Source organism: Cynocephalus volans, chromosome 10 (genome assembly GCF_027409185.1).
Source record: "Cynocephalus volans isolate mCynVol1 chromosome 10, mCynVol1.pri, whole genome shotgun sequence".
In the NCBI taxonomy this organism is placed as follows: domain Eukaryota; kingdom Metazoa; phylum Chordata; class Mammalia; order Dermoptera; family Cynocephalidae; genus Cynocephalus; species Cynocephalus volans.
This window is the reverse complement of record NC_084469.1, coordinates 35,914,154-35,930,183: the sequence shown is the minus strand read 5'-3', so window position 1 is coordinate 35,930,183 and position 16,030 is coordinate 35,914,154.

Genomic DNA, 16,030 nt, shown 5'->3' with positions numbered 1-16,030 from the left:
GCATAACTTATTGCTTCATCCTGGATTCATTTCGCATATTACTGGGGTGCTTCCCTTTTTATAATGCTTTCAAGGGATATTGATTTCTGGAATGGTGAAGCGAGAACCTGGACAAGCCACTCTCCCATATAAACAACAAAAATACTGGCAAAACAACTAAAATCAGCTATTTCAGAACTCTGGAAATGTACCAAAGCCACAGAATGAACTGCAAACTGTTTATCTAAGAGAAAATACTGAGCTTCAATAACACAGTGGTGTCTGTGGCACTTTAACTTGGGGCTATCCCCATCCTCTCTGCCTCATCAGCTTGGTAGCCCAGTAGCCTTGAAAAGCCAGCAGTCTCAAAGCTAATGGAGAGGACTGATCTCTTTTGGAGCTCTATTAAAAGCTTCATCCTTAAAGCACAATCAATGTTTTGTCCAAGTTAGCAACTACCTGGAAAGTCTCCATTTCCAAGGGGTTGTAGTTATTTTATTTGGCTAACAGCTCAGCTCAGGGATGAATATAAACAAACAAAAAACTATCCCCAGGAAGTTACCAAAAAATGATAACAATTTGATGGCAATATCTCAGTTGCCTAAGGCTGTGATTTTGGTTGCAGCAAACAAGAGCCTGGCCAACAACAATAAAAGTTTAAAAGGAAGCCCTTGAGAACTAGAAAACCACAAGGAACTTTTAAAACTTCAACATATTCCTGGGGATCTAGAAGGCTTCACGCAGTGAATGGTTGGGAAAGACCTTGGAAAGAAGACCCCAGTCTCTCACCTTTGGCTGACCTTGAGTCCCTGTGCAAGCAGGAAGTAAAAGCTAAGACTGTCTATAAACTGCCTGAATTTGAAGGTATGCCTTCAGATACAAATCCCTATGGCAAAGGGTAGAAGACATACAGACAAGGCATTTAGGGAAATCTTTAGGCCAATCATGGGCTGACCACTAAATTATACTGACTGAAGAGTGAACCTTAGGAAACCAGACTTAAAGGTAAAAATAAGAACTTTAAAAAAAAATGCTAAGGGGCCGGCCCTGTGGCTCACTCGGGAGAGTGCAGCACTGGTAGCGCTGAGGCCGTGGGTTCGGATCCTATATAGGGCTGGCCAGTGCGCTCAGTGGCTGAGCGTGGTGTGCACCACACCGTGCCAAGGGTTGCAATCCCCTTACCAGTCAAAAAAAAAAAATGCTAAGAGAGAACTCGGGCTGCACAGTGCCAAGAATATAGAATCTACAGAATTAATCTAGGAAAGTCTCTAAACAAGTAAGCAGGAACAAGAAAACAATAACAACAACAACAACAAACCCAGAAATAATAACAAGCCTTGGCAGAGGGAATCTGGTTGTTACAATATACTTTCAAAAATGTCCAGTTTTCAGCAGAAATTTACAAGACATGCAAAGACACAGAAAAATATGCCACATACACAGTAAAATAAGCACCCAACAGAAAATATCTCTGAGGGCAGATAGATGTTTAATTTAGTAGACAAAGACTTTAAATCAACTTTTTTTTTTTTTTTGTCATTTTCGTGACCAGTAAGGGGATCACAACCCTTGGTGTGGTGTCATCCACACTGCGCTCAGCCAGTGAGCACACCGGCCAGTCCTATATAGGATCCAAACCCACGGCAGGAGCGGCGCAGCGCTCCCAGCGCTGCACTCTCCTGAGTGTGCCAGAGGGTTGGCCCTAAATCAACTATTATAAATATGACCAAAGAACTAAAGAATACCATGTCTACAAAATTAAAGAAAAGTATGACCGCATATCTCACCAAATAGAGAATATCAACAAAAAAATACAAATAACAACAACAAAAAAAGAAATTCTAGAGTTGAAAAATACAATAACTGACATAAAAAATTCACTAAAAAGAATCAATAGCAAATTTGAGCTGACAGAAGAAAGAATTAGCAATCTTGAAGATAGGTCAGTACAGATTATCCAGTCTAAAGAACAGATTGAAAAAAGAACGAAGGAAAATGAACAGAGCCTCAGAAACCTATGGGATTCCATCAAGCATGCCATCATAAACATAATAGGTGTCCCAGAAGGAGAAGAAAAAGATAAAGGGGAATAAATAATATCTGAAGAAATAATGACTAAAAACTTGTTCAAATGTGATGAAAACCATTATATATGTCCCAAGAAGCTTAACAAACTGCAAGTAGAATAATTCAAAGAGATCCAAACCTAGACACATAATAGTCACATTGGTAAAAGTCAAAGTCAAAGAGAAAATTTTGAAAACATCAAGAGGAAAAAAACTTATTGTGTACAAGAGAGCCTCAGTAAGATTAACAGCTAACTTCTTATCAGAAATCACGGAGGCAGGAAGACAGTGGAATGACATCTTTAAAATATCAAAAAAAAAAGACTTTCAGTCAAAAATTCTATACCCAGCTTCTATAATTCTTCAGAAATGAAGAAGTTAAGACATTTCCAGATAAACAACAACTGTAAGAATTCATCACTAGCAACTTGATTAGAAGTACTAACGGGAGTCCTTCAGGCCGAAATGAAAAGGCATTAGACAGTAATTCAAATCCACATGAAAAAATAAAGAGCACTCGTAAAGGTAACTAAATATATAAAAATAAAAGACAGCGTAAAAATATTTTTGTTTATCACTGTTTTCTTGTCCTATTTGATTTAAAATCAACTGCACAAAGCAATAATTATAAAGCTGTATTGATAGGACTATAATATATAAAGATGTAATTTGCATGACAATAGCACAAAGAAGTGGGGAGGTAATGAAGGTATATCGGAGCAAAACTTTGTAGACTATTGAAATTAAGTTTGTATTAATCCAAACTAGATTTTTGAAATTGAAATGCTAATTATAATCCCAGAGCAGCCACTAAGAAAATAATGTGTTAAATGGTTTTTTTAAAAGGTCTTGATGTGGAAAACTTTTTGAGGATTTATGTGCCTGACAATATTTTTAATTTATGGTTACATTTTAATAATGGTTAAAATGGATACAAAAATTCTAGGTTTTGAAAAGTTCCTGCCTTCAGTCCTTTGAAATATTGCTCCATCGTTATCTTGCATCCAGTTCAATGTTTAGAAGAATGATGCCAATATGGTTATTGTTTCTTTTTTCTCTGGAATATTTTAGAATTTTCTCTTTCAATAATAACAAAATAATAGCACATCTGGGAATAAACCTAATGAAAAATATACAAGACCTATATAAATGAAAGTGTAAAACTGTTGAAGAACAAAAAAAAAGAAAATTGGAACAAATGAAAAAGCATACCAGGTTTTTTGACAGGTGCTTCAGCATCACAAAGAAGTCAGTTTTCTCTACATTAATTTATATATTTAATGCAATCCCAATAAAAATGTTAACTGGGTTTTGTTGCTGTTTGTTTAGTTAATTGCTTTGTTTGGAGCTAGAAAAGCTGATTCTAAAGTTTATATGGCAAAATGAACAAGAATCTATGAAGACTGAAAAAGTATAAAGAGATGGAACCAACCCCCCCAAAAAATTGTAAAAACACATTTAAAGCCTCAATATATAAAGGAACATGAACAGACAGCCCATCTGAACAGAAAATTTCTGTGACGGAAAGGATAAGTCAATAAATGGTTTGGAGACAGTTGGGAAGCCATCAGATGAGGAAAAACGTTGCCTCCCTACCTCACACTATACACCAGGATAAACTTCAAGAATCTCAAAGACAGAAAAGTAAAAAATAAAATCATAAAAGTACTTGAAACCATAAATATATTTGAATAAAACATGGAAGAATTTCTTAACAGCTTGGCAATAGGGAAAGCTTCTCTATTGTGACTCAGAATGCAGAAGCCATAAAAAATATTAATGCATTTGACTACATAAAATTTAAAAGTTCTACAAAAAAAAAAAAAAAAAAAACCAAAAGAAAAAAACCCAAAAAGCCCACCATACTTAAAAAGATCAGAAACATACTGGTAAAAATATTTGCAGCTCATTTCATGTACAAAAGGCAAATCTTGTACAAATCTATAAGGGAAAGACCAAAAACCCAATAAATTAATGGGCAAAGGATATCACAGGCAGTTCATACAAAAGAAAATACAAATGAATTGACCCAACAATCCTACTTCTTGGAATATATCCCACAAATATGCCTGCCTGTGTGAGAAATGATATTTATACATGGTTATTTATTGCAAAAAAATAGAAAATATCCCAATAAGAGACCAGTTAAATAAACTATGGTATATCCACACAATGAAACATTATGCAATTAAAAGCAATTCTTTGTGTATTGATGTAGAAAAATCTGTAATGTATATAAGTAAAAAATAAAAAGCAATAAAAATATAGAACAGCGTCTATATGCAACATTCTGTATGGAAAGGGAGAAAAATAAGAATATATTTATGGCTGCATAAGCAAACTGAAAATATGCAAAAAGTAATAAAAGTGGCTCTCTGTGCTGAGGAAGTGAGAAATAAGTGGATAAAAGAAGAAATGAAAGTAAGACTTCTCACTATGCACCCCTTTTTCAAATATTTTGAACTATGGGAATGAATTATCTGTTAAAAATACAAAATTAAATTAAAAAATAATACTCTATTTGTCTTTGGTTTGTTTTGGTTTGGTTTTTCTTAGATGTGTGCTGTGTGGTGTGTGTGTGTGTGTGTGTGTGTGTGTGTGTGTGTGTGTGTGTGTGTGTGTGTGTGTGTGTGTGTGTGTGTGTGTGAATTTGAGGTTCCTTCTGAAATTCTTGGTCATACTTTATACAAATATTACATCCCCCTGCATGAGATCCTTCTTATGAGATTCTTCATATTACTTAGGTTTTTACATTTTTACTTCAATCTTCTATATCCTAGCTTTTATCTCTTTCTGATGCCTTCTGGGAGAGTTCCTAAAGATGGTCTTCCTCACTAATTGTTCTTTATCTGTCTCCATCCTGCCATTCAATGCATCCGTTGAGTTCTTTATTTCAGTCGGTTTTCATAACCAAGGTGTCCATTCAATTTGTTCTTTATAATTTGTGCTTGCTTCTGCTTCATGTTTCTGATATCTTCCTTCAACTCTCTTAGGATATTTGTTATGCTTATTTTAAATTCTTATTTTGTTAATCTATTCATTCTGCTTCCTTTTATACAGGTCGTTCAGTCCATGATCTTTCTTTTATAATGGTCGTCCTCCTCAGATATCCTATTATTTTTTCATATGACTTCATGTGTCATGGGGACCACCACCTTGGCTGCCAATGTGTGTTCTTCCAAGGAGAGAGCCTCCGGTATTGCAGTCTGAGAACAACCACTTCCCTTTTGTATTCCCCAGCCAGGCAATACTCTTCCTCAGAGAATCTTCCAGAACCTCCTTCTCAGACTTTGTTCTTTTCCAAGGCCTGCCTCCCTCTGTTTACAATTGCCTGTCCCATTGTATTTGTATGCTTGGGCTTTTCTAACAAAATACCACAGACTGTATGGCTTAAACAACAAAACTGTACTGTCTCACAGTTGTGGAAGCTGAGAAGACCAAGATCAAGGCAACAGCAAGGTTGGTGTCTGGTGAGGGCTCTCCCCTGAGGTTGCAGATGGCAGCCTTCTTGCTGTGTTGTCACATGGCCTTTCCTCTGAGTGTGTACACAGAGAGAGGGAGTGAGCATGCTCTCTGGTGTCTTTTCTTCTAAAGTCACTAATCCTATGGGATTAAGGCTCCATCCTTATGGCCTCATTTAATCTTGATTACCTCCTAAAGACTCTATCTCCAATCAGTCATGTATTAGTCCGTTTGTGTTGCTTGTAACAGAATACATGGAACTGGGTGATTTATAAAGAAAGTGAAATTTATTTGCTTACAGTTTCTGAGCCTGGGAAGTCCAAAGTCCAGGGAACACATCTAGTGAGGGTCTTGGTGATGGTGACAGTGACCCAGGGGTCTCACATTGCAAGATGGTGGAAGCAGAGAGAGAGAGACAGACTCTCTTCTTCTTTTAAAGCCCTCAGAACCATGCCTCTGACTACCATTTTTAATCCATTCACTACTGCACGGTCCTACAATATGATCACCTCTTCAGGGCTCTGCACATACAGGCATCTAACCACTTTCTCCCTCCCTGGGGTCTCCCCTCATTTTTGTGTTGTGTTCCAATACCCATCAATCTCCTTTCCACCCTCTGCAGCATCTCGAGGGACAGGAACCAAGAGTCTTTCCTAGTTTGCAGTCTTACAGGAAATCTGATGTTAGCCTCATTTCAAAGCCCAGCTTTGCCATTGCTGAAAATGAAGTTTAATCTCCAAGCCTACATCTTTTTTCTTCTCCATAATGAGAAATTTGGAATAGATGATCTTGGGTTGTCCTAGCTCTAAAATTCTGTGACCCCATGTGGCAAATGAAGAGGTGGCAGGTAAGGGACATTGAGATATTTTAAGACTACATAGTTTCCAAGGAGATAAAGAGACATATGGGGGGAATACCCAATAAGAGAGAATGATTAGCGAGAATAGATGTCAGGTTTAGAAGGTGGAATGTCAATCAAGTTTCAGGGAATGAGAAGGGGGGGATGGGTAGGGCTTCACAAGCAAAAGGAGAAAACTGCTGATTGAAAGGAGGTTTGGAAGAGAATTGGGAAGTCTTAAGAATGACAAAAACAACCACCATGGGAGCAAATGCAGTATTTTCTATTTAATGTATTATTAAATATTAAATATTTTAATTTATTATTAAATATTGGTATATTGGTAAATATGCCAAAAGGTACACAGAATAATATAATGGACACTGTGCCCTCAGAGGTCAATCTAAAATATTGCCCATTACATCATCACCCTCCCTGGTCCTATGTCCCTCCCTCCACCATCAAGAGTGGTAACCATTATCCCGAATTTGTTGTTTATCATTCCCAGTAGTTCTTTACATTTCTATTGCATACGTATATATTCAGGGACAATGGTTTCTTTTTAAAAAATCAGATTTGATGTTTGAAGACTGTGAAGTATGACCATTGAAATACCTGAGGTAAAAGCAGGGTGTCCTTGCTGAAGGGGTCCAGGCAAGGAGAATCATAAAATGAATGGAATTAGTTGGGTCAGAGCCTGAGAAGCTTCCTCTTACCCACTGAGGTCTCTCCTAGGTGACGAAGTCACTGGCAGTAGCTTCTGCAGGCGGACAGAGAGCAGCAGCCAGCTTCCTGACACAGGGAGGGAGCCCCAGTCCTGGAATATTCGAGGTCAGGAGGAAAAGGGTTATTTCAGCTACTGCCCAGGAGAGCGGTTAGTTTGGGCCAGTGGGAGTTCTCTTCTCAGAAACACCAGCATTGGGAAATCGGGCATCAGAACAGAGCAAGGAGCCACTTAACATTTCAGGAACAAGCCAGGAGCAGGCTGAGGTTTGGGGCCAGTCTCCAAGACCGGGGTCAGCCCATGACAGGCCAGTGAGATGAATACAACCAGGGTTCCGCCTCATACTGTCCCTGTAAGCGGCCCTTGAATCTGCCTCTAATGGGGACTGACGTCCTCAGCCTCAGCAGACTGCCAAAATGGAATCATAGAATCATTCCATGAGAAGACGGGTGGTGCAGGGAGGCCACTGGCCTTGCACAGTTCTCTTAGTGAAAACCCTCCTGGGCCATCTTTAGACAACATGGCCCTGCAACGGACATAACTAAGCCCCAAACACTGCCACAGCAAACAGATTAAAATACACTCCTGACAATGTTAAAATAATTCAGGTGGGGCTTCTGGTCAAGATGGAGGAATAGACAGTCCCCAGCATCACTCTCTCCACAAATCAACCAAGTTACAACTATTAAAAAGCAACACAGCCAAGCTGGGGCCACTGGAGCTCAGGGGAAGAGGAGGAGAGACCTATGGAGTTCATGAAGGCAGGAGAAGTCACGATGAGAGAAAGAAAGGACCACTTGGACCATTGCCAGCCCAGGCCGCTTCAAGGCCAGCCCTGGTGAGTGCACAGAGCAGGAGCTGGCAAAGCTGCAGCTGTGCCCTTCCTATGAAATTGCTTGGAGGCAGCAGGGGAGAAGAGGGCCTTGGTAGCCCTCAGGCCAGCAAGACCACTAACAGGGTTCCCATGGACCCACATAGCAGTGAGGGGCCACAACAATTGAAAAGAGGAGCCACTCAGAGGCCAGCGAGTCATCGCAAGGGACTGGCACACAGCCTGTCCCATGGGAAGTGTTTGGAGTGCGGGCAGTAGGGGAGACGGGCCCACCAGGAGAATATTGGGGTACAGCAAGGACAGCTGATCTGTCCCCCAGTCAGTGCAGGCCCACTCTGTGTAGACTGGTCAGGAATATAGAACTGCAGGAGGAGCAGTTTGCTGAAAAGACTCAGGCCCAGACCAGAGTGTCTACACAACCCACGTGTACCAGATCTCACGGGACCCAGAAGTACCTATAAAGTCAACCATTTAAACCCAAGCTGCACAAAAAGCCCTCCCCAAGGAATCAGCAGCAAAGCAGCAATTTAGCTCAACTACAAGGCTCAAGTGCTGGTTCCCACAGGAAGTTCCCCCATTTTAGAAGTAAGTAAAGGACAACAGATTAGTTCTAGTGCAGAGTTTAAGTGGTGGGAACAGCAAATAATCCAACACAGAACTGAAAGAAAAACAAAATATCCACAGACCAGAGACAACGTTTGATATTAACTAGTAAAGGTCTCACTTCACCAAACACCTATAAAACCTAGGAGGATCAGAAGGCCCCTGGGCCCTCAAGCCAGGGATCAGGGAGGGCCAGGGGCCTCAGCCATGCCCCCCAGCACCCACAAACAGCCCAGCAAAGACCACCAAGCCACCACAGGAAGCACCCCAGGTCCCTGAAGTGGGATGGTGGGTGGCCAAGGGCTTTGGCCGCATCCCCTCAACACCCACACCCAGCCCAGCAGCGACCACTGAGTTGCTGCAGGAAACACTCCAAGCTCCAGAGCCAGAGCAGTTGGGAGCTGAGGGCTTCAGCCACACCCTCCTGACATCTGCATTCATCCCAGAAATGACCAATCCACCACTGGAAGCCCCCTGGTCTCCCCTGCAGGAATGAGGGGGTGCCACGGCCTCAACCACACCCTGCCCTCCTTCCTTCTTCTCCCACCCCACTTCTTTCACCCTTTGCCTCTCCCCCTCCCACCCAAATGCCCTGCAACAACATCTTAGAATGTAAAAACGGATGGAAGTGAGAACTGGCCCCTCCTCCTGCAGCTAGGCATGCTGCAGCTGCCACAGGGCCCACCCAGGGTCCTGAGGCTTGGAGCTGGAGACCAACCCTTCCTCCCACAGCCAGGCAAGGAGCACACCAAAAACACCACTTCCATGAGGGTGGCCCACCACAGCCACCACAATAGCCACAGCTGCCACAAAAGCTGCTAGACACCACAACCACCATGCACATGGCCCACCAGCCACTCGAGTGCATTGACACAAGGAAAGTCACCAGTGGAGACCAAAGAAAAAAAGAGGATGTCTCTCTCCACAAAACCCTCTCCAGAATGACAGAAGAAGCATCTGCTCTGCGATAATAGTGGGGGATCTGAGCACACATCTCTTGGCACTGGACAGATCATCTAGGCAACAAATCAACAGAGTAACTGTTACTTTTTCAGAATAAGGAAAGAAGTCTAGGGTTATCAGAGGTGGGAGGGGGGAGGAAGATGGGGATGGGGAGAGATTGGACAAGGGGCATAAAGAGTAAGTACAATTTGCAACAATATATATGGTAATAATATTGATTTGATCAACATGCGTCAATGTTGAACCCCTAAAATATGTATACTCAATAATGATTCAATAAGAAATATATATATAAAAGGAAAAAAAAAGCTAATAAGGAATCCATTGAGAAGGAAAGGGAATAACAACTAAGAGAAGGTCCTTGGAAATTAGATTCCAAAGCACAGGTGAAAAGATTAGTACTGTTTAGAAGAAAGGAGAACTCTTTCTTTGTGAGAAGAACAAAGGAGAAAAAAAATGAATGTGGAAGAAAATAAACTTTGATGGTTGAAAAGTAAAAAAAAAAAAAAAAAAAAGGGAAAAAACAGAAGGATTTTTATGATTTCACTTTTGAAATTATTTATCTGAGTAACTCATTTAATTCACAATTTGCTTTGCTTTTTTTCCCCAAAATCTGCATAATTGGAAATATTTGAGAAGTAAGGAAATGAAATCCACTGATTACTTTCAAATGTGTGAAATGCTGCATGAATACTAAAGTTAACAATTCACGGAGCTGGCATGTTACCTTTATATGCATTTAATTAAACACCTATTCTTTATTTTGTGGTTTCCTTTTTGTATTTTAGAGCCAATAATTACTTTCAGTCTTTAAACACTGTTGTTGGCTCCTGAAAAGCTCATCCGCCCTAGGCCCTGTGCCCAGAGGTCTGGAGGATCCGTAACCAGTGGCAAGGTTTTATGAGAGGTGCCCAAGTCTGTGGACACCTACTAGCTCCTTTGTCCCAACTCCCCCCACCTCCCATTCATGGTCACTCATGCCCACCTATAGTAAGGGCAGTGTCCTGAAGATAACAGCCCCAGATGTAGTCACCAGAGTTCGTTTATTGCTTGTTTTGTTATTGTCTGCTATGTATGTTGTTTGAATGATGTATAACGGGAATGTATTCCCTTATTACCCTTGTAATTCACAAATAACAAAATTTCACAATGAGATATCACCTCACCCATCAGGATGGCTACTCTCAAAAAAGAAAAAAAAGAAATAAGAAGTGCTGGCGAGGATGTGGAGTTTGTGCACTGTTGGTAGGAATGTAAAATGGTGCAGTCACTATGGAAAGCAGTATGGCAGTTCTCAAAAAATTAAAAATAGAGTTACCATACATTCCAGCAATTCCACTGCTGTATATATATCCAAAAGGATTGAAGCAGGGTCTCAAAGAGATATTTGAACACTATGTTCATAGCAGCATTATTCACAATAGCCAAAAAGTGGAAGCAGCTCAAATGTCCATCAACAGATGAAAGGATGAATAAAATGTGCTGCAATGAGACATTACTCAGCCTTAAAAAGGAAGGAAATTTTGATTCATCCTACAACATGGATGAGCCTTGAGGACATTATGCTGGATAAAGCAACCGAGTTACAAAAGGATAAATATGGTATAATTCCATTTGTATGAGGTACCTAGAGTAATTACAATCATAGAGACAGAAAGTAGAATGGTGGTTGCCAGGGGCTGGGGAGAAGGGGAAATGGGCACAGAGTTTCTGTTTTGCAAGATGGAAATGTTCTGGAGATTGGTTGTACACAATGTGACTATACTTAACAATACTGAACGGTACCCTTAAAAATGGTTAAGATGGTAAATTTTATGTTATGTGTATTTTACTACAATTAAAAATAAACAACATTTTAAAATAACAGAATTCTAAAAGTAAATGTGTTGGAACATATTTATAATTTTGAGTATGGAAGACTTTTCTGAACAAAACACAAAACAGAAAAATAAAACAAATGATCAATAGGTTTGGCTAAATATTTTAAATTTCTATGATAAAAAACACCATAAACAAAATGTAAAAACAAACAGTAGGCTGGGAGAAAACATTTGCATATATATGTTGGCCAGTATTAATCATAAGGGAAAACTATTGAATGAGAGGAGGGAAGTAAATTGGGTTTAGTTAATAGAAATCAAATTACTAAAGTCAGTGAATTCAGAGCAGACACTGGGAGAAACAGGGAAGATAAGGAGGAGGAGGCTGCAGAGTGTTGATGTTTTTGTAATCACAAGATTGGTTGAGCAAGAACACAATTATTATCCAAACAAGTGGAGCTGCGCAGGTACCCCTACAAACTGCGTCTACTACAGGACCCCTCTTCATATCACTGGACCCATAAACCATGTACAGATGAAGCAAGTAAGGTCTGGGGGAAATTTGGGAAGTATTTGTGCAATGTCAAAGAATGAACACACAAAGGAATGGACTTAAGTTGCTAACAAGGGTCTGCACTGAGCCTGAGAGCTCAAAACACTTCTTGGGCACTCCAGGTCTGCTGTCTCTATTTCCAAATGACGTGGGTCACAGAGTAAACAGACCAAACCTTGCCCGCCTTTTTTGCTTAGTGCCATTTATGCTTTTAGAGAATCCTAAGACTAGGAGAAGGTAAAGCTCATTCTTCTGGTGATTTTGTGAATCAGCTTGGGTTACTAGCTGTTGGTCAGTTTGCCCTTGGCTGCCTTTCCTGTTCCTTGCTGCATCCGATGAGGACCAACCCACTCAAAAGTACTAGGATGAGTAGACGTGAGCATCAAAAATGTAAGATTACTATCCAGAATACATAAAGACCGTCTATACATCAATAAACGTGCAAAACAACTTGGTTTTTCAAATGTGCACTGAACAAAAACAGGAAACACAAACAAGAAAAAATGGCTATATATAGATGCATAGCTTCCCCTGTCAGACTGCCAAAAATCTAACAAATTGGTAATACATGGTGCTGGTGAGTGTCTTAGTCAATTTGGGCTGCAATAACAAATTACCATAGACTGGGTGACTTAAACAATATTTCTTTCTTTCTTACAATTCTTGAGGCTCGGAAGTCCAAGCTCACTGGTAGATCTGGTGTCTGGCGAGGGCTCACTTTCTAGTTGGCAGATGGCTGTCTTCTCCTTGTATCCTCTCATGTAGAGAGCAGAGAGAAAGGAAGCAGCCTCTCTCATTTTTCTTCTTGTAAGAGTTCTAACCTCCTTACGAGGGCACCACCCTCATGACCCAAAGGCCCTATATCCAAGTACCAACACACTGGGGATTAGGGCTTCAACACATGAATTTTGGAAGCACACAAACATTCAGTCCACAGCAGTAAGGATACAGGGAAATGAAGACTCCATATGCTTCTGGTAAGAATTTAAACTTGTAAAATTAGACTTGTAAAGTCCTCAGAGACTCAAATATGACTTAAGAGCCTGATAGCATCAAGGCTATAGCAAGTCTCTCACCAGGGGCAGAAAAGAGAAAAGTATCATTTCCACTGGATATCCTGCTACGTAATTTATTTTCACATTTAACTCAGATCCATCTGGAATTTAATTTGTGTATGTCCTTTTTTTCTGAATAATTAGCAAGTTATCCTGGCACCATTTGTTGAACAATCTACACTTTCTCCACTGGTTGCATGCAATGATAGCATATAATGCATTCTTAAATAAACTCGAGTCTGTTCTGGGGCTTTCTATTCTGTTTTATTATATTGAGGATCACAAACTGGGGCCCCATGAGCCCAATCAGGCCTCCAGATGTGTGTTTTATCTTGTTTTGCTTTCATCCAGAGGTGTTTTTTTAAACTGTGAATTTTAAGCAGTTCAGAGTCAGGCCTGTCTTCGACCAAGTCACTTGCCCAAGCTCTGAGGGCCTTAGAGTTTTTTATTCCTACAGTAACATTAGCAGCACATTGTCTTAATGTTTTCATCTTTTTGTTTTTTTAATTTATGAGGAAATGAAATTTATTTTTTACAGTTTCAGAGGCTGGGAAGTCCAAAGTCCAGGTGGTGCATTTGGGGAGGGCCTTAATCTGGGTGTGAACTCTCTGTGGGGTCCCATGGTGACCAGGGTATCACATGGTGAGCATGACATGAGGAAGAGAGCGACACTTTCATCTTTAGTACACATTTTAGTACCCAGCAGTGGACATTCTCTCACATTCTTCTCTTTCAATATTTCCATAAGTACTCTAATTCTCCAGATGAACTTTTACTTCACTTTGTCAGCTTCTGGGGGAAAAATCTCTCTGGGATTTTGATTGCGATCACATTAAATTCCTAAATTCATCTGGATGGAATTTACATCTTTACAATATTGAGTCATCATTCAGAAATGTTTCTATTCAATTTTCCTTTTATATCCCTTGGTTAAAATTTTTAAGTTTTCTTTTTATTTTATTATTTTTTCTTCCCTACTTTGTGGGATAAGTAAGTTTTCTTTTTAAAGTTCCTGTACATTTCTTGTTAAATTTATTTCTAAGAATTTTCTTTGGTTGCTGCCAGTACAGATCGATATCCTTTCCTATTATGTTTTCAAAATTACAGAAGTAATATATAGTCATTGTAAAAAAAAATATCAAACAATATAGGAATATAAAGAGTAAAAAGTGAAAGAAACATTCAAAACAACTTCCCATACCTCATGCCCTTTCTGTCCCTAGATGTATGCTAAGATCCTTCAAGAACTTTCTTAGCCACACACACACACACACACGCACGCACACACGCTAACTATATCACACTATACAGATAGCTCTTTATCTTGCTTTTGTCCTTAACAATTTATCCTAGATACTGCTCCACGTCCATGAATGTAAATCAACCTCGTTCTTCTTATAAATTGCACGGTAATCCATTAAATTCTAATGGCTTTTCATTAGTTATTCATTCTCTTGGATTTTCACAGTACATGGATTATAGCATCTGCCATTATATAAAAAAAAGAAAAAAGAAAAACTTAATTTTCTTGTTTTTTTGCAATAGCTAGAGCATCCAAAACAATGTTCAATGTTTGTGGTGACAGCAGAAAGCCTTGTGTCCCTAACTTTAACAACAATGTCTTTAGTGTAAATGTTAATGTTATCTGTTGGGATCAGATATTTTTTGTCATGTTAATAAAGTGCCTTTGCATACTAACAGTTTGGTTTTCTAAAAGAAACATCAGGATGGATGTTGAATTGCCATGTTGGCATCTATTCCAATGATCATAAGTCTCTGTCTTGTGATATATTGATGGAATTAATTTTGTTAATAGATTTCCCAGTATTAATCCATTTTGTATTCATGGTCCTGGTGAATTATTCTTTTAACATTGCACTAAATTAAATTTGATAATGTTTCTATTAAGATAGAGATTGTCCTGTTTTCTTTTCTTTGTCTACAATTAGTTTCTTTAATAAGCTCCGCTTTCAGCTTACTTCCAAACATTGTTTTAATTCTCAGAGGGAGTACAGCACAAACTGGTATGGTGCTCATCAGAAGTGTTTCCCCTTCCTGACAATACAGCTCAACTACATATCTAGTCCCTTGCAACGTACGTAGCCATGTGACCAGTTCCCCCCAGAGGTCGAGTGGAAGTGGTGATGAGTGGGAAAGCAGAAGGGCGTTGTTTGTGTTTTCTCCCCTTCCCCTTCCACTTGGAGGTCATAGGTGGATATGGTGGAGCTGCAAGATGGAAGGGACTTAGATCTCTGATAGAGGCTTGGAAGAAAATCTCCCAGGGTAGCTACCCCACTCGGAAAATCCACATTGGACCTTGTTAAGCTATTGAGACTTGAGGTTGTTTGTTACAGCAACTAACATCCATATGCTTGACCAATACAAGTTCTCCATAACACCCATTTTGGAAACATATTTAACATAATTTATCTGCATGATTCCACTTATATGGAATATAAGACATATAGGGGATGAAATATAACAGACAAAAAGTGGTTTCCTCATACCCAATACTCATTCAATATTCAGCAAATTGGCTTCTGTTGTGTACTTAGCAATATGCTGGTCTGTATGCCGGGATAATATTTTTTGAGCTATTAACCTGTATCTTTTTTCTCCTGATATCCGCCGCCCCCACCCCACCCCCCTTTTAAGCAGATGTCTCACAGGAAAGATAGGACAGGACAGAAAACAAAATGTGCCTATTAGTTTCCAACAACCTAAATCCATTAGGAGATTTTGCCTCAGAGACAAATATCAAGGCAGAAAAGGGCAGGGGTGGGTGGGGTAGGGGAGAGGGGGTGGTTTTAAAAGAAAGCAGGGCTCAACCAGGGAGGGACGGAGACTGGACACAGCCCTGCATCTTCCCTTCCCCCCAGCCCCTGGGGAGGCAGTGGGACCCCAGAGAGGGACGGCAGCGGGCCACAGGCACCAAGACTCTCATGACTGTCACGCTAGGCACCAAACGAAGCAGCAGAGCGAGCTTCCAGACATGAGCGGATACTCGGGCAGGAGAAGAGGGTGTCTTACAGCTCCCCTTAGGGACCCACCTGGCCCTGGCCCGCCTGATGCCAAGACACACCAGGTGATTCCAGAAACAGATGGCCTCCTCCTCAAGGGCTGGCATTAAACAAC